Source organism: Leopardus geoffroyi, chromosome A3 (genome assembly GCF_018350155.1).
Source record: "Leopardus geoffroyi isolate Oge1 chromosome A3, O.geoffroyi_Oge1_pat1.0, whole genome shotgun sequence".
In the NCBI taxonomy this organism is placed as follows: domain Eukaryota; kingdom Metazoa; phylum Chordata; class Mammalia; order Carnivora; family Felidae; genus Leopardus; species Leopardus geoffroyi.
The window spans coordinates 113594740-113622370 of NC_059336.1; the positions used below are offsets into that span (position 1 = coordinate 113594740).

General features: G+C 41.3%; 1 protein-coding gene and 1 pseudogene across 8 annotated transcripts in view; one reads left to right on the forward strand and one right to left on the reverse strand.

The window, feature by feature from the left end:
- LTBP1 (latent transforming growth factor beta binding protein 1) overlaps positions 1 to 27631 on the reverse strand; it is a 402947-nt gene that overhangs the window by 314860 nt on the left and 60456 nt on the right. The gene's annotated exons all lie outside the window — the stretch shown is intronic.
- Positions 3811 to 3905, forward strand: LOC123581806 (annotated as a pseudogene).

The window sequence follows — 27631 nt, forward strand, 5'->3', positions numbered from 1 at the left end:
TAATTTAAATCATCGTCTTAGGCACCGGTGTGCTCAACAAACCAGAAAAGAAGCTGGAATCCAAAATATATGGTCACATTTTATACTTAATAGGACACAAAGTAGCAAATCCATCAACATAATGGTATAGCTTGTTACTGGCATAGGCAAAACACTTCTTAAATGTTGTACTAACCAATGCTGCCTTTTAAAACGAAATTCACGTCATCCTTCCCCTCCTGGAAGACCAAGTTAATGTAATGGTAATCACTCATAAGGATAACACCCAGTGGCAGTGAATGTGTACGGCTGTGAAAATAAGATAAACACCTACCTCTGAATTAACCGCAGGTAAAATTAACACGTTGGTTCCACACATTCTCCATCTTCTTCTAGCACTGTCATTTCAATGCACGCACGCCATGTCACTTTCTGAGCATAAAAGGAAATGCTTTTTCTCCTGCTACATTTATACTAAAGTGGACATGGCTCAAAATAAAATCAGGGCAATTGAATTAGTACCAGTTAAACAGAAATTCTGACATCAAAGTATATCCAAAAGACCCGGAACATTGGTTTTCTGTGCTGAAAACCTTATCAAAATATGAAATTCAATAAATTGTTTTTAAGGTGCTCTTTAGTACAAGCTATCAACTTGATATGCCTATGTAAAACATGCAAAATTCTTCCTCCAGTAGTATTTATCATTACGTAGCAACTATGTTTCTATATCTGCAAAATATTCCAGAGTATTCATGTTTGAAAAACAAAAAACAGGAGGACGACTAACTGCTTGATTCAGTGGAAAGAACTAGCTTTATAAGGCTCTGGAAGTGAGTTTTAGTCCTGGCTTTGTGTAGGCAAATCACTTAAACTTTGGAAGCTTTCATTTCTCATCTATAAAACAGAGGAAGTAGGGTGGTTTCTTCTAATTTCCTCTAAGCCCCTAAGAATCTTTTATCAATGGTCTTTTGCAGGGATTAGTCTCTGAAATAGCTTGTAATGCTAATTATATTACTAAATGCTTATGACTTTCATAAACACTGCCAAGTTTCTATATACTTTCTTATAGACAGGTATTATTGATCTACAAAGATCATAACATGCTTCTCATGTAACAGTTACCACTGAGGAAGTGGAGAAGCCCCTATTTATCCAGGTCCAAGTAACTGGAAACATTCCTAGGTTTCTTTGTACCCAACAGTCAACTTGAAAGAGCTCTCAATGGCCAAAGGTGGAATAATTTGAACAATAATTATCATATAACCTAAAGAATAAGTATCAAACTAAACTAATATAAATAAGAGACTGAATCATTAAATGGGGGAAACAAGACAAGTATTCACTGCAAAAGAATTCCAAATAACATACAAAGATACCCCCCCCCCCCCACAGCCCCAGAGGTAGAGCTTAATTCCCCACCTCTTGTGTGTGGATGGTACTTGGTGACTTATAAGAAAGGATGGAATGGGAGAATAATAATTTTCCAGTAGCAAAACCGGGGAGACACAACCTTAGCAAGTGGTCAAGATCATCATCACCAGTGATACCATGGTCTCTATCATCTACCTCCTCATTTGAAGAGATGAGAAAAGCACTTCACTGTTGCAGTATTTTTCTCCCAAACCCATAAGTCCATCTCATCGTGAAAAAACACTGATAAACCCAAATTGGGTGACATACCACAAAATACTTTCAGAAGTGTCAAGGTTTAGGAAAAACAAAAGAAAAATGAAAAACTGTAACATATTACAGGATATTGAGGAAACAGGACAACCAAGTGCCAAGTGATAATATCCTGGACCAGATTTGGACCAGAAAAAGGACATTAGTGAAAAAAGTGGTGAAATCAGAATAAAAGCTATAGTTTAGTTAACAGCAGTTCACCAATGTTAATTTCTTAGTTTTGACAAATTTAACATGGTTGTCCAATATATGAACATTAAGAGAAACTCTTAATCAGTACATTAAAATGAACTTAAATCATCTTAAGCACCAGTGTGAAAGGTATATGCAAAGTCCCTATATTATCCTTGCAACTTTTCTGTAAATCTAAAGTTATTCCAAAATAAAGCTTGTATAATATTAATAAATCAAAATACCTGCATCAAATTTACTACAGGGTGACTCATACTCTGTATTAACTCACTGAAATAAAATATGCCAATAATACAAGGAATTTTGAAATATACTGAATAAACATTTTAGCATCTTGTCGATATTCCCAGAAGAAAAATCATTTGAAGAGATTCAGAATTGTTACCTGTTTCTATGGTAACTCATGATTTTGTGGAATTATAAAGAAACCCCACTCCCCTATGCAAGAGGTATCTACTAGGCACACCTTCCCCACCTGCAACTCCAAGCCCAAACTGTAAAGGAGAGGAGAAAAGGATACAGAAGAGAATAAGCACGTCAACAGTCTTGTGGGGAACTGGGTCTTTCTGAAGGTCAAACAAGGAAAGACAGTTCCATTGAACCTCTTGTTGAATTCGGGATTTCCCACCACACAGGGAGATTGGCGACTGTTCCCCAGACAGGTGTCTGCTTCCACAACGCACTGAGGGATCTGAGCCCCTTCCCCCACACCTGTTGGAACAGGAGAGAAGAAAACACACAACTGGGCAGAATGGAGATGGTGGCTATAAGGCAAACAGCCTGCTTGTCCATCAGTGTGGGCCAAAGTAGCGTGAGCTTCCCATGAGTCAAGGGGAGGTCACAGAAACTCAGTGGAGCAGTGACAAGGTATTACGTTTGCCCGTGTTTTGTTTTGTTTTGTTTTGTTTTTTTCCTTACTGGACCCATAGAGAGACTCCGTTTCCCAGCCTTCCTTAGATTTAGGTTAGGGCCACTAAGTTCTCCCCATGAGAATGTGAGTGAAAGAACTACTCAACTTCCTGTCACAGGAATATTGTATGGCATATTATTAGATCCAAAAAAAAAAAAAATCATCAAAAAAAAAAAAAAAAGCATGGATGTGAATCTCCAAGAGCTCTCTTTCTCCAACCCTCTCCCCGCTCTTTCCTACTTTCTCCTCAACTCAGAGTTCGAAATAAAGAACCACAAGATGAGGAGTCACAAAATGGAATCCACTGGGCCTTTGATTCACTATTGGAGAACAGCTGCCATAGCGAGTCATTTGTTCCACACTAGACTGTGATATAAATACATTAAGTTATTGAGATTATTACAGCAAAACTTAGCCTCACCTAAAGATAATTAAGGATTAAATCCTAATTAAAGACAGCTTGAGCTTTCTTGTGAGTATCCTACCCAAGATGGTTGCCCACTGACATCACCACTGGACATCTGCCTCTTATACCCATCCTCGAAAAAGTAGATCATGTACCACTTCCTCCTTCTAGTCCTTCTGGCCCAACGGTAAGGGGGAAAATGGAGGAGGAGGAGTAATTCAATAGGAGACTGGAATTTCAAAAGTGAAAGCAATCCAAAAAATCATGGAATCCATTAACAAAGCTGTTTTCTAAAATAACACTTAGAAAAAAAGACATTTATTGTTAGTATCTCAATAAGCTAATTTCCCTTAGCATGTCTTTTCTGTTTTGTCCTACAACTTGGCTCTACATAAAACAACATAAGTTTATTGTCATAAAACTGGTTTGACAGGGGCACCTGGGTGGCTCAGTCAGTTAGTGTCTGACCTTGGCTCAGGTCTTGATCTTGTGGTTGGTGAGTCCGAGCCCCACATCGGACTCTGTGTTGACAGCTCAGAGCCTGGAGCATGCTCTGGATTCTGTGTCTCCCTCTCTTTCTCTACCCCTCCCCAGCTCATGCTCTGTCCCTGTCTCTGTCTCTCAAAAATAAATATTAATCGCTTTTCGGCCTTTTGGCTAAGATCAAGTGTAGTGTCTGTTCTTATCAGTTCAAAAATAAATATTAAAAAAAAAATTTTTTTTAAACTCGTCTGACAAATGGTAAATCAGGTTTTTGACTTTCTCACATAATATTAGGCATTAGCTATTTGGGGTTTTTTAAACCCATTTCTCCCAGATTTCAATAAGGGAGGGTTTTGCTTAGTTTTGCCAAAATTTTCCCATTCACTCTTAGACAACGTTTAAATATGCTTAAAGACCCTAGTTTAATTTTAGCTAGATGATACAAACATTAAAAATAGTTCACAGAAGTGAACAGTAGCAAACACCTCTTTCAAAGAATCAACGTTACTACAGCTTTTTCACCTTAAGTTTTCCCAAATACCACACGTGCATGTATCAATCAATTTTGAAATGGGAGAGCTCATGTATCCGAGTTCCAATAGCACAGCCCTCTAGTGCACACCCCGAGACCTGCCGTGTTCCTGGCTGAAGTTTCATGGTTCTTGACAGACAAGCACAAGGAAGTCCTCACCAGCCTGTCACACAGGTGTGAGACCAGTCTGCACCCCTAACAATCACTTGGGTAAAATTGGAACTCCAAGCTTTGTACATACATGTTTAAAATTCAAACAGCTTATGCAAACCATGAATCGATATTCAAGTAAAACTTGAAAAGAGACTGTATCATTTAAAAAGAAAATGAAAATATGTGCCCAATTTTTTGGGTTCTCCATTTCCTGGGGAGAGTTGATAGCTTTCTAGGATTGAGATTGTTGGAAGCCTAAGAGATGGAGCAAGATGTGGGAGCAGAAATCAACTGCCTTTTTTTTTTTCTTCTTAAGTTTAAGCACGTGCATGGGGAGGGGCAGAGAGAGGAAAAACAGAATCCCAAGTAGGCTCCACGCCGACAGCATGAACCCAACACAGGGCTCGATCTGACAAACTATGAGCCAAAATCCAGAGTCGGATGCTTCACGACAGAGCCACCCAGGTGCCCCTCGACTGCCATTTTATTACAAGGCACCAGCTGTCCAGGCCCCATTGCACACCATGCACAAGGCCAAGGCTGCAAACCCACCACAGCCTTGCCCATGTCACACAACTTGGCAACACAAGCTTTGAAAACCCGGGCACAGTCTAGCTGGCAAATGAATCATCACAACACCCAGCTCTGAACAGTATAGTTATTTCACAGGCCCATTCTAGAAAATTCCCCATCTCAGAGAGGGCAGGACCACCACAGTTAGGATGGGACGGCTCCCCCAACTGCCTCTCCATTCTCAGAAGGCTTTAGAAGTTGTTTTATTTTGGGCGCCTGGGTGGCGCAGTCGGTTAAGCGTCCGACTTCAGCCAGGTCACGATCTCGCGGTCCGTGAGTTCGAGCCCCGCGTCAGGCTCTGGGCTGATGGCTCAGAGCCTGGAGCCTGTTTCCGATTCTGTGTCTCCCTCTCTCTCTGCCCCTCCCCCATTCATGCTCTGTCTCTCTCTGTCCCAAAAATAAATAAACGTTGAAAAAAAAAATTAAAATAAAAAAAAAAGAAGTTGTTTTATTTTTTTTAATGTTTATTCATTTTTTGAGAGAGACAAAGTGTGACCAGGGGAGGGGCAGAGAGAGAGGGAGACATAGAATCCGAAGCAGGCTCCAGGCTCTGAGCTGTCAGCCCAGAGCCGGACTCAGGGCTTGAACTCTTGAACCGCGAGATCATGACCTGAGATGAAGTCCTGGGCGCTCAACCGACTGAGCCACCTAGGCGCCCCAAGAGCTTTGCGGTTTCTAACAGCACTTTTTCCAGCACTCCCCCATCCTTAACTCAGACTTGACCATCACACCATGACGAATGACCACGCTCACTTTCCAGCTGAGGAAACCTCACCAAGAAGCCTAAGGATTTGCCCAGATGATAAAGCTGGTGTCGAACAAAGTAGAAACCTGAAGCCAAATCTTCTTTCTGAGTCTAGGGCCTTCCCCCCAGGACGTAAGCTCTGCCACATCACCTGGACAACAGTCAGGTGACAATATAGGTTCAGAGACATCATCTCCATGACCTTATATGCAGGACAACCTCTCTTCACTGAGTCCCTGTCAAAAGGTAAAAGGTAGCATCTCAGTCTTTCCCCACCCGACCTGGAATAAAATGGGAGATTCCAGAAGCCACAGACAAGTCACCTGCACACTGGCTATCCACAAGTGTTCAAATCCCTTAACCATTACGTGTACTCTAAAAATATACAGGACTCCAACTGTTAAAAAATGGAGGGTGGATATGGTAGGACAGGCGTCTGGCTGGCTCAGTCAGTAGAGCATGCAACTCTTGATCTCAGGGTTGAGTTCAAGCCCCATGTTGGGCACAGACCTTACCGCAAAAAAAATGGGGGATAAGAGAAAATCCTGAAGCCAGTCAGGTCTCCAAACCCACAAGCTAGATGATGTGCAGATTTCTTCTAACTTTGCTGTAACATTTCTGATCGATGTTCTAAAGCTGCACCAGCACTGGCTAATGAGCACTGAACACATGGTTAATCCCAACCGAGGCGTTGTAAGTATAAACCAAACAGTCGTTTTTAAAACTCAGCATGGGAGGAAAAAAAATCTCATTAATATTTTATATTGATTACACAATGAAATGGTATTTGGATATTTTTAGTTAAATAATGTTATTGAATAACTTCATCTGTTTTACCTTTTAGTGTAACTACTAGAAAATTTAAAATTAGACATGTGGCTCACATTCTATTACTATTGGACAGTGCTGTTCTGAAGACAGAATTCATGATCAAAACCGTTTCTGCCAGAGATGGAAACCCAAACAGGCCAGGCAGAGAGCCTCCGCAAGGCATTTCCTCCGGTCCTCCAGGGTGCCAGGACCTCGCCAGCAGGACACGGTCCTGCCTCCTTCAGTAGGACCACACCCTCCTCACAGCCCAACTCAGGCAGTGCAAATGAACAGACCCCCCCCCACTCAGTCCCCCAGGAATGCCGCCAGTCCTTCTTCCTCCCCCACCACTGAGGCTACCATTCCAGGGCGCAAGAGACTCGAATCCCTGAAACATCCCCCAATCCCACAGAGACCAGGATGATTTCGTAAGAAAGATCCCAGTGGGTCTCCTTCTATGGACCACTGGCCTCCCAACTTTCAGAATCATGTACCGTATCAGGGGCACCTGGGTGGCTCAGTTGGTTCAGCATCCGACTTCAGCTCAGGTCATGATCTCATGGTTCATAAGTTTGAGCCCCGCATCAGGGTCTGTGCTGACAGCTCAGAGCCTGGAATCTGCTTCAGATTCTGTGTCTCCCTCGCTCTCTGCCCCTCCCCCACTCTCTCTCTCTCTCTCTCTCTCTCCCCCCCTCCCTCCCTCTCTCTCAAAAATAAACATTTTTAAAAAATTAAGAATCATATACCTACCAGAAGGAAGGAAAAAAAAAAAAAAAAACTTCAGTCCAACCCCCAATACACACTCCCTACTGCATTTACAGGCACATTTAACACATACTCAAAAATATAAATTTAGAAGGCAGGGATAAAGATGAAATTAAGAAATTCAAAACTAATTCTGTTATTCTTAATCCTTTTTTTTTCCCACTAAAAACACTTCTTCTTTCAATGACTCTGCCACCAAATGTGTTTCGTTTGGTTTTTTTGTTTTGTTTTGTTTTCTTAAATCTCAGTTTAACACCTTATGATAGAATCAAACCTTTGAAACGCTCTAAGGACAGTGTATTTCAATATCTACCTCCACTATCTGGTCTAGCTTAAAAAAGACACCTCACAAAGACACCTGGGTCCAAACAGCAGAACTATTCTTAAAGTCTTAATTCTCCAGTTTCAGTCTCCTACACTAATTATTCAAAGGCTTCTTTACTAAAATTAGGAACTTTCCATTTTCCCTTTCAGTCAGTTGGTCTTGCAAACTAATTGGAAAATGTTCCATTTTGACAAAAATCTTCACTGAGTTTGAAACCCTTTGCATGATTTTAGTTGAAGATTTTCAAGTATAAAGGAATGAGTTTACATGACACAACAGCTACCGCTTTCTGCAATGAAAATCGTTTAGCAATCAAAGTGTGTCCACACACTTATTTTCTAGGTGTCCTTTCTGTAGCACATGATCGTTAAAATAAAACACCTACTTCCTTATTCATTAACTTATCATCTCTATTTTGGAAGCAGATTATATGCATTCGTTTTTCAAGTACCTGCGGGGCAGCAATACGACAGCCAAGTATCACTTGAAAGGACAAAATGCCTGCCTTTACAAGAACAATTCCTAATCCGTCTTCAACAACTCCTTTAGGTAATCTGCTCCCATTAGTTTCTGTGGTACCAAAGATTATAAGGATCACTCCCCATGCCACTGTAATGTGCTATAAGATTTTCTGACTACTTAAGATGCTGTAATCTGGAAATCTACTTAATCGGGTAGAGATAAACCTCCATACAGAGTCAGCCGCCCTTGTCAGCAGAACCCACGCTCTTCTCTCGAAATGCCCCGGGGCTGCTGACCTTCATGCGCCGAAGGAACCAGGGCAATGTGCAGACTGACTATTATGTAAAGTACAGTTCCTACCGTTAGACAGAAGTAAATATAAGCAGAATGTCTACTGCTTTGTTTTCTTGCATCCCAGTGGAATATCTTCTACAGGTCTGGAGTGTGAGCACCTTACTTTTGGAAAGTGCTGCTACAGACATCAATGGGTCAGGCCAAGATTTTCACTGTCAAAGCTACTTCTAACCCAGTTACTCGTAGAACCGACAATATTGTTCTTCTCCAGGAGGATTCTGGAAGACAGGTATTGCACTGCAAAATCTTTTCACGGTTCTGGTTCTGTCTTTCCTGCCAGCACTTGGCTGTACCCTAAGGAATGGGTTCAATTACGGTCATACACCTCCTTCTGCTGAGTAAATGCTCAATCTCTTTCCACCAACACCACTCACCACCTGCAATCCTCAGCTGCTTCTCAATTCCTGACTGCTTTTTTGTTCTCTTTACCACCCTTCTGAATCCACCACTCCCTAATGGTGCCTGGTAACTACGGTCCGTAACTTATTCAGGGTTCACTCCTTGTAGTTTAAAAACAGAAAATTGTTTTTTTCCTTTAACAATCCTACTTAATAAGAAGTCCAAGCACACCTTTCCTTCTGAACATTTGGAAAATTATTTTTAAGAAATGAAGCAAAAATTTATACATTGAATCCAGAGTCTATGAATCAGTAGAATCACATGACCTTTGCCCTTTTGCCTGCTCTACAACACACCTGGCCATCCACCACCAGATACATTTTCCAAACCAGCATTTCACCCATGCTGCATTTTCAACCCCACTTACATCTATCCCCCCCTCCTCCACCCGCCCCCCGACAGGAACACTCCAGGTGAAGCATGCTCGGCCCAATTTCTCCTTATACTTCCTCCCCTTTTGGCCTATCAACTACTACTCACCCATCCACAGCCAACACCTGCCACCCCAGCCTGAGCAGCTGTCTTGCTTCATGCTCTGCTTAAAGGGCCCTTATCTTCCAGCAATGTTTTACCCTGTTTTGTCTTCTCCAACAAACAGCATGGTACAGTGCATAAATTCAGCCCACCCTAGTAGCTGGGTTTATTTTCTAATAAACAGTATAGCTTTATATACATGTATATACACACACATATATATATATATACACATATACATATACACATATATATACGTGCATACATATATACATAAATAATTATAATGACATAATCGGGAACACACATTATCTGGGGTACTTTTAATACATGAAAAAAGTTTTTTCTTGACCAATGGTTAATTATGTCAGGAAGGGAATCAAAGCTGCTCCTCCAAGAGCAGAAAAGACTCTGGGCTCAATCCCACTACTTTAATGTATACCTAGTATCATCTGACGCAGGACTTCCTGCCGTAATATTTTCAAGCTGAGACAAGGAGCGTCGGCAATGCCGTTCCCACAGCCAATGTGCCAACGAGCATGCCCTCTGGAACAGAGATTCACTGCCACTGGGAATTATAAGCTTTCCGCGAGCCTCAAAGAAGCCATGTCACCACTCCCCCCAAAAATACACACACCACAACGTGTAGACAACACTGGGGGCTGAGGTCCAAAGCCCTGATGGCCTTGAAACCCTAGGACAAGACACCTGGTTGGTTTTTCCAATGTCACAGGGCCTGCAGGTCAGGTGACAAGCAACGAGTGCTTCAGCCTCACAGATTCCTTCCCAGAAGTTCACATATAAGCCAAAGGGTAGTTTTGTTTAAAGAAAAAACCATTAACGTACCAGTACAGATGCTGAAAATACATACCTATTGTCACTATCTAGGGGTAAATTCTTACCCTTCCTTAAAGTATTCAGTATTTGCTCACTCTAGGTTACAAAATAATGTGACCTCATTGCCCAGTGGTAGCAACCTCTCACTGGTTCAGCCTCACCCAGTTCTGGGCAGAAAAGGATGGACAGTTCTTCTTGTTGTTCAACCGCTTTTTTCAGAGTAAACCATCCCTTTGGCATTTCTAACCCTCCCAGCTTCCACTGGCAGCCAAACAAACCCGTTTGCCTTTTAAGACCGAGGATCAAAATCCCTCCTGTGCATTCTGGCTCTTTCCTCTCTCTCCCTTTTTTCTGTCCTCCTGTTTCAAAACCACACTGAGGAAAGCACATCCTCACTGCTCCTGCCCCCGTCGGAACCAAAGTCCATCTTAGTTTTCCTTGGCAACCACTCCTAGAGCATCTTCTTTGAAGCACTTTATAAAGTGTTTATATCAAATGCCCTGAAAAACCTAATTAACAAATCCCTGAAAAGGAAGTCCTGTTAAAGGGGGAAAAAAAAAACAAAAAAGAAGTCATAACAAGAAAGCAAACAGCCCAATTAAAAACATGGCAAAAGAACCAAAGACACTTCAAAGGAAATCTACAGATGGCAAATAAGCACGTGAAAACATCCTCAGCATTTTTAATCCAGCGAAGTTTGTCATAAAACCACAGTGAGCTACTGCTATACGTCCATTAGAATTGCAAAGAAAAACCTGACACTACTAAGTGCTGGTAAGGATGTACAGCTATTAGAACTTTCACACACTACTGGGAAGAATACAAAATGGGGTGGTTGCCGTGAAAAACAGTCTGGCGGCTTCTTACACAGTAAAACATGCACTTGCCAAACGACCCTCAGCCAGCTATCATCGGAGAGCCATCTAGCTAGATCAGACTAGATCCAGAGGAAACGGTGAATGCACGACTCTGAATGACAACCTACCAGCTGTGTGAAGTGGCCTGGTGGTCACAAACTCATGATCATTTTTTAAGGTCAGACAGGTTTGTGTTCAAAGTCTGATTCTCACTTACTAGCTGTCACTGTGGCAGGCTATGTTTCTAAAACTAGTTTTCCTACATTCAACAAAACTAAAAGGCAACCAACAGAATGGGAAAGATATTTGCAAATGACATATCGGACAAAGGGCTAGAATCCAAAATCTATAAAGAGCTCACCAAACTCCACACCCAAAAAACAAATAATCCAATGAAGAAATGGGCAGAAAACATGAATAGACACTTCTCTAAAGAAGACATCCTGATGGCCAACTGCACATGAAAAGATGCTCAACATCGCTCATCAGGGAAATACAAATCAAAACCACACTCAGATATCACCTCACGCCAGTCAGAGTGGCCAAAATGGACAAATCAGGAGACTATAGATGCTGGGGAGGATGTGGAGAAACGGGAACCCTCTTGCACTGTTGGTGGGAATGCAAACTGGTGCAGCCACTCTGGAAAACAGTGTGGAGGTTCCTCAGAAAATTAAAAATAGACCTACCCTATGACCCAGCAATAGCACTGCTAGGAATTTACCCAAGGGATACAGGAGTACTGATGCATAGGGGCACTTGTACCCCAATGTTTATAGCAGCACTCTCAACAATAGCCAAATTGTAGAAAAAGCCTAAATGTCCATCAACTGATGAATGGATAAAGAAATTGTGGTTTACATACACAATGGAGTACTATGTGGCAATGAGAAAGAATGAAATATGGCCCTTTGTAGCAACACGGATGGAACTGGAGAGTGTGATGCTAAGTGAAATAAGCCATACAGAGAAAGACAGATACCATATGGTTTCACTCTTATGTGGATCCTGAGAAACTTGACAGAAACCCATGGGGGAGGGGAAGAAAAAAAAAAAAAAAGAGGTTAGAGTGGGAGAGAGCCAAAGCAGAAGAGACTCTTAAAAACTGAGAACAAATTGAGGGTTGATGGGGGGTGGGAGGGAGGGGACGGTAGGTGATGGGCATTGAAGAGGGCATCTTTTGGGATGAGCACTGGGTGTTGTATGGAAACCAATTTGACAATAAACTTCATAAATAAATAAATAAATAAATAAATAAATAAATAAATAAATAGTTTTCCTAATTTGTACAAAAAGAGTGTTAATGATGGGGCTGCTGCAAGGCAGCCTGACAGCCAACTGGGAGATACCACCAGTACAGTGTTTTATCTGTAAAACTGCTCATATTCTTATAGAGCAGATGGCAGAGACACAGTTCTGGGCACCCTCACCTCCCCTGCTAAGTGCAGCTCTACCCAGTAACCACTCGACAATTCAGCACTAAAAGAATAACCTCCAGGGCCACCTGGGTGGCTCAGTCATTTAAACGTCTGATTCTTGATTTCGGCTCAGGTCATGTTGTCACCATTTGTGAATTCAAGTCACACATTGGACTCTGAGCCAACAGTGCAGAGCCTGCTTGGGATTCTCTCTCTCTCTCTCTCTCTCTCTCTCTCTCTCTGTCTCCCTCCCTCCCTCCCTCCCTCTCCCTCTCTGCCCCTCCCCCACTCATGCTGTCTCTGTCTCTCTGAAAATAAATAAATAATCTTGAAAATTAAAAAGAATAACCTCCAGGACAGCAGGCAACCTTGCCCCACACTACAGCTGGCTCTGACTGCTCCATGTCTCTGCTATACCATCACGGTTTGAACATCGCCCCTGTCACAAGAGCATGTGTGCAGAACACCTGACATGTTGTGAACACTGCATGTTATGAATAAATGCTGGCTATCATCAGAGTTCTTGGGAAGCTCTTAGAAAAATGAATTGCATCCCACAATTCTAGGGAGGATCTGTCAGGTGGAGGTGAGAGAAAATAAGTGTGGAGCTGAGAAAGAGCCTGGGAGAGGTCAAGTGAGGAAACTGGCCCACATGGCGGGGGAGGCATCAGCCGGAGAAGAGCGAAGAACAGGGCTGAGCAAGTGGTGGATAGGCCCCTATCATGGAGGGTCTTAACAAAGAGTTTAGGTTTGATGGAGAAGGAAATGGTAAATCATTCTTCTTTCAACTCCCAGAGCACCTGCAAAACCTCTCCCATTATCTTTATCACAAGGAAACAGTATCCTCTGTGTGTGTGTGTGTGTGTGTGTGTGTGTGTGTGTGCGCGCGCGCGCGCGCGTGCAGGCCTTCTACTGAACTGTGAGCTCCTTAACAGCACGTAAAGGTCTCTGTTCCTAAACATGTGACCAGGAAGCACTCCCTGGAGCTGGAGTTCACAATACCCACTGATCCAAACCTCAGTCTACACCCATCCTCCAATCCCCTGTGAACCCCCTCTGCCTGACAGGCCCCATCCTGCTTGCAGATCCTCGAGCACTCCTGACTATCACCTCCTGTAATCAGTACTCATGATCACAAACCCAAGTCGAGCCCTGAGGTAACCCACAGCTCATTTTCTTCCAAGAAATGAAAGAGAAGAGAGGATAACTCTTTAGATCTGTCTTCTACTCTAGCTGCACTTCAGCCACTGCTTCTGTACTCCAAAACCTGTCTTGTTAGATCTCTTATCTGATCTCTCCTTGAGAACACAACAGAATAGAAGAGAGAATAAGAGTGCAGAGCTTTTCCAATCTAAAAGCTCAACTTCAAGCAACCATAGTCTGTCTTTCCTCACCCCAGAATCTGCCCTTCCAAGCTTATTATCACTCCAGGTTTGATACTGACATACTAAACTGATGGTTATCTAATTCCACCCCAGATTCCTGAAAAAGAAATAATATGGGACCAAAAAAAAAAAAAGTAATTTCATTCACTTCCTCAATTCAATTTAATTGCCTATGATTATATTATTATACCCCCCCCCACACACACACACACAAACATAACATGTAATTTCTCAATGACTTAGACAAGTCTGGGATTAGAAATGGTCAGCCAAAGATATACTTGATCTCAATTTCGGTTAGAAGGATGTTTTATTTGGTGTCCTGTTATTTTTGGCAATGCTCTAAAGGCTGCCAAGTTTACAGGTGGCCACTACAACAGAAGACTCTGAACAGCATTAAAAGATCACAATTTAAACCCAAGACAACAGCATGCTCAAAACAGATATATCATTTCCATTACTAGGCAGGTATACTAATTCAGGAGTTTTAATGGCTTAAGAAAATATGTATTGATGGGGCTTCCACTCTCCCTTCTAACAGCAGCTATGTTTTGCTTTCCGCCACAGGAGAAGCAACAAGTGTGTATCTACCCTTTTCCTACCCCAAATCACTATCCCTCTCCACCTCTCTTGAAATGAAGAGAACTTCAATTTACTCTCAAACCCTAAAGGAGACAAGTGGGATTAGAAGACACAAAAGCCAATTTAATTTCTGCATATACTCATCAGTACTCTCCAAGTGCACGTTTGCTAAAGCTGAAGAATGCCAAGGTGAAACTAGTGAGCAAAACGAAGCAAGAGGAGACAAGGTTTAATAACGAGGATGGGCACAAAAAGACAAAGGGCAGGAGGCAAAGCCCAGAGCAGGGTATCGCGGTCAGGATGCCAAGGAAAAATATGGGGAAAGCTGCCTCAGAGTAGAATCCTGCTGATCCCTCGGGCTCACTGGCCATTTAGTTGAAAGAGCTCCCCAAAAAGAGGGTTTTCATAAGACTTCTCATGCTCCAAATGACAAGGAGAAGAAAGCATGAATCTCTCCAAAGACCTGGAGTCTAGTTACTCAGCTGTGACATGAGCTCCTCGCAGCACAAGGAACCTTATGCTTTATCCTCCAACTATGAGGTTTCTAATTTCTCAGAATGAAAAGTCTTTAAAATAAATTACTTCTGGCAAAACAAAGGGTTAGATGTGCAGAGAAAATCTGCCAGTATCACACAACTAAAATTGCTGGACAAAATATCAAACTATGGTCGAGCTGGCATGCGAGTACGAGAAACTCTCAGGGGCCAGGAACAACCAGAGAGCATGAATCCAGGGAAATGAGTTGGCACCAGAACAGGAATGTGCCCTGGAGGGGCATCTGCCATTTCTGGATGCCTCAATTCCAGGTTTCAGCGTGCTGCATGGGGCACAGGGACACACTTGGAAACTGTACAAGGTAACAGATTCCACGTAAAGACCAGAGAGAAATATTTCTAGAAAATGAACCCTACAGAAAAGAAAGAAAAGCACCCTACAGTGGAAACGTGAAGATATGTGGCTACCTCAGCTAGGGCTTTGGCTGAGCATGAAAAGCTATGGTAACAACAAATATGATCTCAGGTGAGAATCACAAGTCCACCTGTGTGCGAGTTCGGCAATCAGTGACAAAATACCTGAGTGACCAAAACAAAAGCAACTCCACTTTAGTTGCAAGCTGGCCTGGATGGGTGGTAGGTACCTCCATGAACTTCCCAAAATCGAACACAAAGAACCTCTGTAAGAACATACCTGAAAACTCAGATGTAAGGAATTCTAGCGATAAAATTCCATTGAACATTTACTTGCAACAGAGTAATCCCAACAGAAATCACAACATGCACTAGGGGCACTTGTACCCCAATGTTTATAGCAGCACTTTCAACAATAGCCAAATTATGGAAGGAGCCTAAATGTCCATCAACTGATGAATGGATAAAGAAATTGTGGTTTTGGGGCGCCTGGGTGGCGCAGTCGGTTAAGCGTCCGACTTCAGCCAGGTCACGATCTCGCGGTCCGTGAGTTCGAGCCCCGCGTCAGGCTCTGGGCTGATGGCTCAGAGCCTGGAGCCTGTTTCCGATTCTGTGTCTCCCTCTCTCTCTGCCCCTCCCCCATTCATGCTCTGTCTCTCTCTGTCCCAAAAATAAATAAACGTTGAAAAAAAAAATTTTTTTTAAAGAAATTGTGGTTTATATACACAATGGAGTACTATGTGGCAATGAGAAAGAATGAAATATGGCCCTTTGTAGCAACGTGGACGGAACTGGAGAGTGTTACGCTAAGTGAAATAAGTCATACAGAGAAAGATACCATATGTTTTCAGTCTTATGTGGATCCTGAAAAACTTAACAGAAGAGCACGGGAGAGGGGAAGGGGGGGAAAAAAAGTTACAGAGAGGGAAGGAGGCAAACCATAAGAGCCTCTTAAAAAACTGAGACTAAACTGAGGGTTGATGGAGGGTGGGAGGGAGGGGAAAGTGGGTGATGGGCATTGAGGAGGGCACCTGTTGGGATGAGCACTGGGTGTTGTATGGAAACCAATTTGACAATAAATTTCATATATTAGAAAGAAAGAAAAAAGAAATCACAACATGCACAAGGAAATCAGAGAATCAACGCACACACATACACACACACAACATACACACACACACAAATCAAACTGTGGGATCAGTTCAGTAACAACTGCCAATTATTCAACTGGGATTTTAGGATACAGAATGTAACTATATTTAATATACACAGAGGCGATGTTTAAATTATGACTGACAAAAGATTAATATAGATTAATAAATCTAGTCTTGAGAGATTTGAAAAACAAACAGAACTTTCAGACATAAAAAAATAGTAAACATTTGAAAAGGGGAATCCAAAGGGTCCCAGCAGGTATAGCAGGACACAGTTGAGAATTAGTGAACTAGAAGAAATAAATGTCCATGCAACACAGAGACCAGGAAACACAGGAGATATTAAAAGATACAGGGAACGGAATGAGGTGTAATAGCTGCCTAATCACACTTGTAAAAGGAGGAAACAGGGGAGAAGCAGTGAGTTAAAGACTAAAAATGACTACGGGATGCCTGAGTGTCTCAGGTGGTTAACCATATGACTCGTTTCAGCTCAGGTCATGATCTCATGGTTCAGGAGTTCGAGTTCCACACTGTCAGTACAGAGCTTGCTTGGGATTTTCTCTCTCTCTCTCTCTCTCTCTCTCTGCCCCTCCTGCACATGCACACATGTTCTTGCTCTCTTTCTCTCTTTCTTTCCATCCCTCCCTCCCTCTCTCTCTCTCTCTCAAAATAAATAAATAAACCTTTTAAAAAATGATTTAGGGGGCTCCTGGGTGGCTCAGTCGGTCGAGCATCGGACTTCAGCTCAGGTCATGATCTCACAGTTTGTGAGTTCAAGTCCCGTGTCCAGCTCTGTGTTGACAGCTCAGAGCCTGGAGCCTGCTTTGGATTCTGTGTCTCCCTGTCTCTCTGCCCCTCCCCTGCTCATGCTCTGTCTCTCTCTGTCTCTCAATAATAAATAAACATTAAAAAAAAAATGACTGAGAATTTTGCAGAAGTATAAACATGAATCCTCACATGCAATTCTAGTAAATTCCAAGCAAGACAAATTTTTAAAATCTAAACAGAAAAGCGATTACCCATAAAGGAACAAGAATCAGAATGACCATCAGCAGATTCATCCACAGTTAACAAGGGAAGCCACAAGACGGTGGCAAAATGGCTTCAAAATACTTAGAAAAAAAGTAACTGACAAGCTACAACTGCACACCCAGAAAGATTCAATGAAATAAAAAGACCCTCGCCACAAGAATTTCTAAAGGAGGCACTCTAAGAAAAACTGTCCCAAAGAGAATGTCTAAAATGCAAGTAGGAATGGAGAACAGCAGTAACAAAAAAAAAAAAAAAAAAGGCAAATACATGGGAAAATCTAAAATAAGCATTGACTATATAAAGCAATGATAGATTATCTAATTTTTAGAATTAAAAAAATTTTTTTTTTACTTGAAAGTTTGAAAAACAACAGCACAGACTATTATCCTAAGGCCTGATGTTATTTGGTAGGAGGGTAAAAATACTGAGTATCTTTGCCTTTGTTAATTTCAATACAAATTGTTTATTTGAGGTAAACACCTGTGATAATCACGAAGCAGAGAAAGAGAGTATATAATCCAAAATAGTTTGTGGGGAGGGAGGAAAGAATGAGGAGAGGAAGACTAATCACTCTAAAAGAACACACACAAAAAAAAATTTTTAGTACAAAAAAAAAGTACAAAATGACACAATAAAAAATGATCCCCTACATGGAAACTACCCAAGTGGTTTTATATGCGAGTTCGACCAAACATCCCATCTTACACAAAATTTTCAAGAACAGACCAGGAAGGAACACTCCCCAGCTCATCCTGTTAGGCCAACATAACTTAATACCAAAATCTTATCAAAGCAACATGAGAAAGCAGGATTGCACGCCAGCCTCACTCATGAATACAGATGCAAACTGAAAGTAATGACAGATTTAAAAAAAGACATCACTGAAGCTTATTATACAAATGCAAGGTTGTTCCAACATTAGCAAGTCGTTCAATCTCCCCATTAAAGAGAAAAGGAAACCATATGATCAAACCAACAGATCAAATTCAACACGGTAACAGATACCCTCAGCAATCTAGCAATAAAGGGGTGGTCCTTAACTCGATCAAGGTATCTACAAAAAACCTACGGCAAATGGGGTCCCCAATGATGAACAGCTAATGGAACGCCCTTTAAATAAGGGACCACACCCACTACCACGGCTTCTGTGTCACAATGAACTGAAGGCCCCCACCAGTGCCACAAGGCACAAAAATTAGATGTAAAGATCAGGAAAAGAAATTCATCATCATACATGATGTAATCTCTATGGAAAACGCAAAATATCAGACAATGTACCCTAGTAAGTTTAGCAAATTTCAGTGCACAGAAAAACATAAAACCTCATATCTATAGGAAAGCATGTTTGAAGATGAAGTTTTAGAAAAGATTCCTTACAACAGCAGGCAGGAATACTGGAGCAGTAAGATGTCATAAAAGATGTGAAAGATCATGAAAATTATTTAATAAGTATTCAAGAACATTTCAGATGACCTAAATAAAATGAAAGGACATTGCATTTATGGATAGGAAGAGTCAGTATCAAAAAGAGGCATATTCATCTCAAAATTATATATGGGCTCAATCAATTTCAATCAAAATGCTAGCCAGCTTTTGTTGGGTTTTTTGTTGTTGTTGTTTCTTAAGTGACAAGCCGATTCTACATTCATGTGGAAACATAGCTAAAGAACAAAGAGGAAGGATTTGCCTACCACATCTTGTTATACAATTATCATACTTCAAGTATTGGCTGAAGGATAGAGATGAATGCACGAGAATAGAGAATCCAGAAACAGACACACATCTATTTAGAGGTTTGCATAGCAAAGTGTTCATTTTGACAGCACATAGATGAGGAGTCTGCATATGACAACTAAGGTATCAGTTTTGGGGGACAGGGAGGAATTAGTCAATAAATAAGAGTTATCCACATGGAAAATAAACTAAATCACAGCACACTCAATTCTAGGTGTGTTAAACAAATGTGAAAGGAAAATAAGAAAACTACCTGAGGACAATGCAGTAGGGAAGGATGACTCTAGAACAAGATAACACAGTTAAGAGAAAAACATTGATCGATTTGCCCAAGATGAGTGGTTTTGAGCTTTGACAAGAGCTCACTGTAAAAAAGGTTTCTCATCTCTCTCTTCCAGCCATCCAAGATGCGGAAAGAAAGAAGGTGGCTGGGGCACCAGCTGTTGTAAAGAAGTAAGAGGCCAAGAAAGTGGTCATTCCCTTGTTTGAGAAAAGGCCCAAGAATTCTGACATCAGACAGGACACACAGCCCAAAGGGGACCTCACCTGATTTGTCAAATGACCCCGCTACATCCAGCTGCAGCAGCAAAGGGCTATTCTCTCGAAGGGTCTAAATGTGCTGCCCGCCACTCACCAGTTCACACAGGCCTCGGACCACCAAACAGCTACTCAACCACTTAAGCTGGCCCAAAAATATAGACCAGAGAGACCAAACAGGAGAAGCAACAGAGATTATTGGCCCGGGCAGAGAAGAAAGCTGCCAGCAAAGGGGATGTCCCCACTAACAGGCTGTCTGTCCTGCAAGGTGGAGTTAATATGGTCACCACCATGATGGAAAACAAGAAGGCTCAGCGGGGAGCAATGGCACATGCTGCGGATCCGACGAGCTGGGTTTGTCTCCCTGGCTGCCCTGTGTCCTAAGATGGGGGTTCCCTACTGCATCATCAAGCGGAAGGCCAGGCTGGGGCATCTGGTCTACAGGAAGACCAGCAGCACTGTCAACTTCACAGAGGCTAACTTGGAAGACAAAGAAGCTCTGGCTAAACTGGAGAAGCCATCAGGGTCGATTTCAAAGACAGATATGATGAGATCCACCGTCACTAGGGAGGTAACGTCCTGGGCCCGAAGTCGGTGGCTCTCATGGCCAAGTTGGGAAAGGCAAAGGCTGAAGAACCGGCCACCAAAGTGGACTGCGTGTGTGCTGTTCTATTTTCTGTACAGAGAATCAGTTCTTTTTTAGACAATGTCTGCCACATAGCAGAGTGTGTCTTGAAAACAAAAGTCTTCTGAAACAAAACTTACCCTTAATATTGATATTTTATTCCTTTGTGTAAAAACTCTTAAAAATGATTCACAAAAGACTTATACAAAATGGTCATCGCAACACTGGAATAGCAAAACCCTGGAAACTCATATGCCCTACATCAGGAGAGTGGATATATAAATTGTGGTATATTCATATAATGGGACACTATAAAAAAGAAAAGTAAATGAAGCCCAGGTACAAAGCATCAGGATCATCCTTGGTTCTCAAAGCATGGCTCCAAGACCAACAGCATTAGCATCACCCTTAAGTTTGTTAACCAAGCAAACTCTCCTTCCCGAGACTAAGGTGGGGGGTGGAGGGTGGGGGACCAGCAAGTCAGGTTTTAGAAGTCATCCAGGTGACTCAGACGAGTTTGAGAGCCACTATTATGGATGAAGGTTAACACGTAAGCAAGAAAAGCTAGTCTCAGAAGAATACAAACAATAGATTTATTGAAAAGTGAAAAACTGGCTAACCAAAATAACAGTGTTCAGAAGTACTGAAAAATATAATAAAGCTATTTTTAAAAAAGCAGAAAATGGGGCACCTGGGTGGCTCAGACATTAAAGCTTCTGACTTTTGATTTTGGCTCAGGTCATGGTCTCGCAGTTGGTGAGTGCGAGCCCCGCATCAGGTTCTGCACTACTGGTGTGGAGCCTGCTTGGGATTCATATTCATTCATTCATTCATTCATTCATTCTCTCTCTCTCTGCCTCTCCCAAGTGCACTCATTCACACTCGCTCAGTTTTTCTCTCTCAAAAGAAACAAACTTTAAAAAAAAGTTTTATAAATTAATAAGAAAATTAAAAAGCAGAAAACGATTAATACAGGTTACTTTGTGGAAGAAAGAGGGTAAAGTACGGAGAAGGGTCACAGAGAGAGCCTCTAACGACGACAGTGTTTTGTTTCTTCTGCTAGGCAGTGGGTATGAGAATCTGGGTTTGCCATCATTCGCCTTGATGCGTGCGTTGAAAATTATAGCCTTTTGTATGCAATACACTTTCTAAAAAAAATTTTTAAGTAGCACCAGAAAAGGGGAAAACTTAAGAACATATAAAAAATTATGAACATAAAGTAGCATAGCCCATATGAACTCATTTCTAACAACAGGCATAGGAAAACTAGCGTGCATAGCAAGTGCTAAATATTTGTAGACTATTAAATGCTTAAATGTTTACAACGATTCAGTCTTCTTCATTCTTCTGTTCCCTCAAATTTTTCCACACTGCATAACAATCCAAAAAGAAAAGTTTTATGTAAAGAGTATAACAATTCCCAAATTAATTCAGTGCTCACCTTACTATCACTCCCATCTTTAAACTGAGTCTCTTTACCAGACTTGAAATCCAAATCTTGACTAAACACCCAGTACAGACTAGGAGAAGACAATGGTTTTCAATTCTGGTCTCAAGAAGAATTTTTCTTGTCCAATTTTCCACAAATTCTTTCATGAAACTCTATTCAATTTTGTGCATTTGTCAGACCTCTGCATCGTTTTCTAGTCAAAAGTGACTTTTTTTTTTTTAATGTTTATTTTTGAGAGAGACAGAGTGTAAAAGGGGAGAGGCAGAGAGAGAGGGAGACACAGAGTCCGAAGCAGGCTCCAGGCTCTGAGCTGTCAGCACAGAGCCAGCTGCGGGCCTTAGACTCACGAACCGTAAGATCATGACCTGAGTTGAAGTCAGACACTTCACCAACTGAGCCACCCAGGTGTTTAAGTGGAAGCAAAATAAGTCATATATATGTGTCAGTATTAAGTCCATACAACAAAACCTCTTATAAACCATGCAGGGACTGCCTCAAAAAACTCATTTGTTTTTCATTTATTTTCTCCACTAGCAGTGTGCTGCTAAAATCACGGGAATAAAAGCGTTGCTCATGTGAATTAATCCCTATCCATCTGCAACAAGGTGGGGGGAACCAAAGGGTCGGCTTCGGCATCCAAAGAAAGGCAATTATGCACGATGAGCAAAGGAGGTGGTTCAAGGCCGTACTGCCAAGAAATGACATATTCCAGTGGATGCAAACCACCCTCTTCAAATTTTGGCATCCTGTGGTATAAAAATAAAACCGGAGTTCATTGAAAAGCAAAGCTTGCCACCTGCTGCCCAATGGCATAATCGTAAAAGTTCAAACTGCATTCGCATTTTCAAATGAAATCCATTTATGAATTGATTGGTGTGGGTGTTTGCATTGTCTAGATTCATTCGTTAGGTTGGTGTTTTTTAAAGAAAGAATATCAGCCCCCAAGTTTTTAAACCAGGCACTATTTCAAACCTTTTATATAATCAACTGTAGCCAGTGTGCTTAAAACCAAAAGAAAAAAAGAAAAAAAGGGAAAAAGGAAAAAAAACCCACTTTCAGACTATTATGCATGTTGTGTATATAATAAATTGAACAAACCACATTTGCGTCTATGATAGTATCCAGACCAGGGAAGAATGCCTTTGAAAACGCGCCAGCACCGTCCTATACTTCCCTGTCATCATTCTAGAGGATGTGAAATGCTAAATCCATTTTCTGATCCGTGCAGACTTTCAAATGCAAACATTAATACTTTAACGGAGTTTAAATGTATATAAACATAATAGTTTATAACTACTATGTTTATACACATTTCAATTACACAATTTTAAGCAGCAGTCCAGCTAACCGAAAAGGAAAAACTTGCCAGCATGTCACCATTGTTTTGTCAACCCCAAACACTGAAGCTTTCAAAGATCTTAATTATTAACAGTGATGAGCGTTTTTATCGCTTATATGTTTCTAGTATTCTTTTTCACTTGAATTGATTCTTAAAAAAAATCTGAGAAGTAAAAGCATTTTTAGCCTTTTTTTTTCCTTAAGAGCCAAACCTTCAAATTTTGCCTCATTTTCCAACTCTATAGATTCGTGTATCTGCGTCATCATCCCCTTGAAAAAAACTCAAGGGGCGCCTGGGTGGCACAGTCAGTTGAGCATCCGACTTGATTTTGGCTCGGCACACGATCCCAGAGTCATGGGATGGAGCCCTGCATCAGGCTCCATGCTGAGTGTGGAGCCTGCTTGGGATTCTCTCTCTCTTTCCCTCCGCCCCTCTCCCTCACTTGTTCTCTCTACCTCTCTCTAAAAAAAATAAATAAAATAAAAAGAAACTCAAAACACTCATAGCAAAAAGAATACCATCTGAGAGGAAGATGTCCCATCCCAAGCTGAAACAGGAGACAGAAGGTATTGTGACTGTTCCATACGCTCTTCTGCCCAGGAAGCTAGGCAAGTGTGCAATCCTTGGGAGCTTTATGGCAAAAGCCTCATCACATCACAGTGGTAACTCCCGATGTGAGTACCCTTTGAAATAAAGCTTTAAAGGCTTTCACCAGCAGGAACCGGTCCATATACAAAATAGCACCAGACCCCAGCTGAAGTTTCTCGGTTGTCTGGGAACTACTACAACGCAGACAATAAAAGAATAACTCATTTTCAAGACAGATGGCACCATAATATTGCACTATATTCTAGGGAGTGTTTTCTTCCCCAACACTAGAGGCAGCGTTTCCATACAAAAGGAAGCCTGTCCAGCTGCAGCCAGCTAGCTTTCAGATACTACTGTTTCTGTGAAATATCACACACACACACACAAAATGCTCTTTTTTTTCTTCAAAAACTCTAAAAGCTATGAATTCAGACACTATTACTGCTCGGTGTTCCTGATCAGGCAAAAATCTCTTTCCCAGCTCTCATGTAGGTGCCCACAACTGAAAAGTTTTGCGTGTGTAAGGCTTGTTAGGGTTTGGTTAGATCTTCCTGAGCACTATGCCTCCAAGTCAGAATGGTGCCTGGCGCGAGGATACAGCACGTAAATCATGTGATAAATTAATTTTAGGCCTGTTAACACCAGAACTGGACTTTGAAGGAACAGGACAAATATCACTTAACACCAGTAGAAGGAATAGCCTTACAAATGCTTTGTCCTAAAAAATACAGCTCTCTACTAAAAAAACCACAAAATGCAACTAACTACTCATTCTAGAAATCAGAGAAAAGGAGGAAAGAAACAGAACAGGTACAGGCTATTTGCTGAAATTAAAGAACTATTTCCTTGAGCCACCAACACAGTTACCCGGCCCATAGTAAGCACTCAATAAATACCTGTGAGATTGAAGGTTCCAAATCCTTTCTTTTGGTTTCTTGTCAAAGACTTCCTAGTAAACTGGATTGAAAATCCTCATGGGTTTTTTTCCCCAAATTTTTATTTAAATTCCTGTTTGGTAACATACAGTGTAATACTAGTTTCAAGTGTAGAATTTAGTGATTCATCACTTCCATACGTCACCCTGTGCTCATTGCAAGTGCCCTCCTTAATGCCCAACACTTATTTCACCCATCCCCCACCCACCTCCCCCCTCTTTCTCTGGTAACCACCAATTTGTCCTCTATAGTTAAGAGTTTGTTTTTTTGGTCTCTCTTTTTTTTCCCCCTTTGTTCATTTGTTTTGTTTCTGAAAGTCTACCTATAAGTGTAAGCCTATGGTGCTTGTCTATGACTTGACTTTTTCACTTAGCATAATGGTCCCTAGCTCCATCCACACTGTTACAAATGGCAAGATTTTGTTTTTCTTTATGGATGAGAAACATTCCATTGTTTATATCTACCACCCCCTCTTTATCCATTCATCAGTCGATGGACATTTGGGCCCTTTCCATCCATAATTTGGCTAGTGTTGATAATGCTGCTATAAACATCAGGGTGCATGTATCCATTCAAATCAGGAATAAATCCTTGTGTTTTAATGAACGTCCTAAATTAATATGAACATAAAGGTGATATAGAAGCTTTTAAAAAAAAAAACACACAGCATTTCTTCACTGGGTTTGGAAAGTATTTCTGATTTTGTGAAAGACAAATACTACCAGTACTATCAAATAGTCTGGGGTTGGATTGATTACTTCACAGAGCAAATCACAAAAACTTTCCTAGCAACCCCTAGGCCTCAACAGCTATGTTAAACAACAAATGTACATGAAGTCTGAAATAAAATTGATGATTTAACATTACACAGTAAATTATGAAATTTTTGTTTCAAATTTTAATTCTTTTTTTTACATTGTTTTCAATAACTGAGAACTCAATCCAACTAGAAACCAGATAATGCAATCTAACTAGAAAGATATCCAGAACTCATCAACATGTAAGTTGTTATCACCTGTGTGTGCACACGTGCCCAAATGTCCCAGGCTCACTTGCAGCTCTCAGCAATGACATCATAAACAATGTGGGACTCCAGTCACCTACTAGACGAGGACTACAGGTGAGATGAGCACTCCTAGTGTAGTAGGAAAACCACACAAAGCAGATGCACAGAGATTTATACTGGAAGGGGCAAAGATAACACACAATGGCTATGGCAAAAGCCATATAGCCAACAAAGGTAAGGGTAGAAAAGGAGTCTGAGAACACCTGAAAAAGAAAAAAGAGACCTTGATTTTTCTACAGAGTATGATGAATGGCTACCAAATGCATTTTGAAGAGTGTTAGTTTGATCAACACAGAAGGAAATAGATCTGCTTCTGATTATGCGTCCGTGAGCTTGAATCCAAGGACAGAGTGGAATACAGGAAAAAGAAAGCCTTCAAAGACAGCCTCCATTTTCCACTTCTAAAGTGGGTAAGAGGACCTATCCTTTGACTTCACATTATCTAGAGGTAGAGATAAACAGCAGACTATACATAACTCCTTCGTCTGGATCCAAAGGAAGGATTTTCTGGACTGCCCGTCTTCATCCCCCTCTATTTTTAAAGAAAATTAGATTTCCTCCCCAGAAGTTACTGTGAGAGGTAGGTGGGCGACAAGGCCAGCTCCTTAAGGCACCTTTCTCTCATGTGTGCATCAATCACCTGGGTGCTCCTCACATTTCCACAGCACTGGCTAAGCTGGCTCCCCACAGGTAAATCTTTTCCTTCTTGAGTGGCATCACTCCATTTCTCACAGCCGCACTCAAAGACACTTTCCCTGGTTGTCAAGGCCTTCCATAATCTGGATCTACACACTCAATCTCACCTCCCACTACTCTTCCATATCCCCGAAATAAATCAATCTCCCACCTGTCCTATGGAAACAGGAGACTCGCTCCCACCCTATCTCCCATCCTGTCATCTCCTTTACTTAAAGGCCGGTCTCTCTGCTTCACAAAGTCCTCCACATTCTGGCAAGTCTTCCTTTTACTTTAGTCCCTACTGATGGCCCCCTTCCTTATACTCCGCTAGAATTTATAACAGGCACCACCTAAATCACCAGTCACTATGGTATTATCCCATATTATTAACTATCTTGCAAGCATGTTTAGCCTGATCCTCCAACTGGAATGCCTAGAACAGTCCTTGGCATGTGGCCGGTACTCAGTATTTGTTGACAGACTAAGTTAATCAGCTATACTTAGCTGAAAATTTGAATTGCAGAGATGGGGAGAACAGAGTTTCTACCCTCATTTTGCTGAACCTTAGATAAGTCAACCAGGTTAGAAATGCACTAAGAACTATTCAAGCTTAGAATGTTAAGATGGTTCAACAATACCTAATTATGTTTATGTCAACCAACAAGCCTCAGCAGAACAGAAGAATTCTGAAATACATTACCCAATGAGTTGTTGATTAGTATTCTTGTCCTCAAAGGTGAGTGGGGACTTTTTTTTTTTTTTTTAATATTTATTTATTTTTGAGAGAGAGAGAGAGAGACAAAGCATGAGTGGAGGAGGGGCAGAGAGAGAGGGAGACACAGAATCTGAGTCAGGCTCCAAGCTCTGAGCTGTCAGCACAGAGCCTGATGCAGGACTCGAACCCACACACCTTGAGAGCATGACCTGAATGCAGTTGAACGCCCAACCAACTGAACCACCTAGGAGCGGGAATTTTCAAAAATTCAATTTAAGAAGTTTCTTTCAAGTTGGGGGATTAAAAAGAATTCAAATTGGTGGATAAAAAATTCAGTAGGTACTAATAACATTCTTTGTATATAAGGGCCGCCCCCAACATTGAGAGTTCTTAAAATGTTTAACAAAGAGATCTTTACTACGAAAAGAGCTCTTACAAATAAAAAATGTGTAGAAATTTCATAGAAATTCTACTGTAACAGAAATTTAAATGGGATAAAGAATGTTAATAGATTATTCATATAAAAATATGAATAACTAA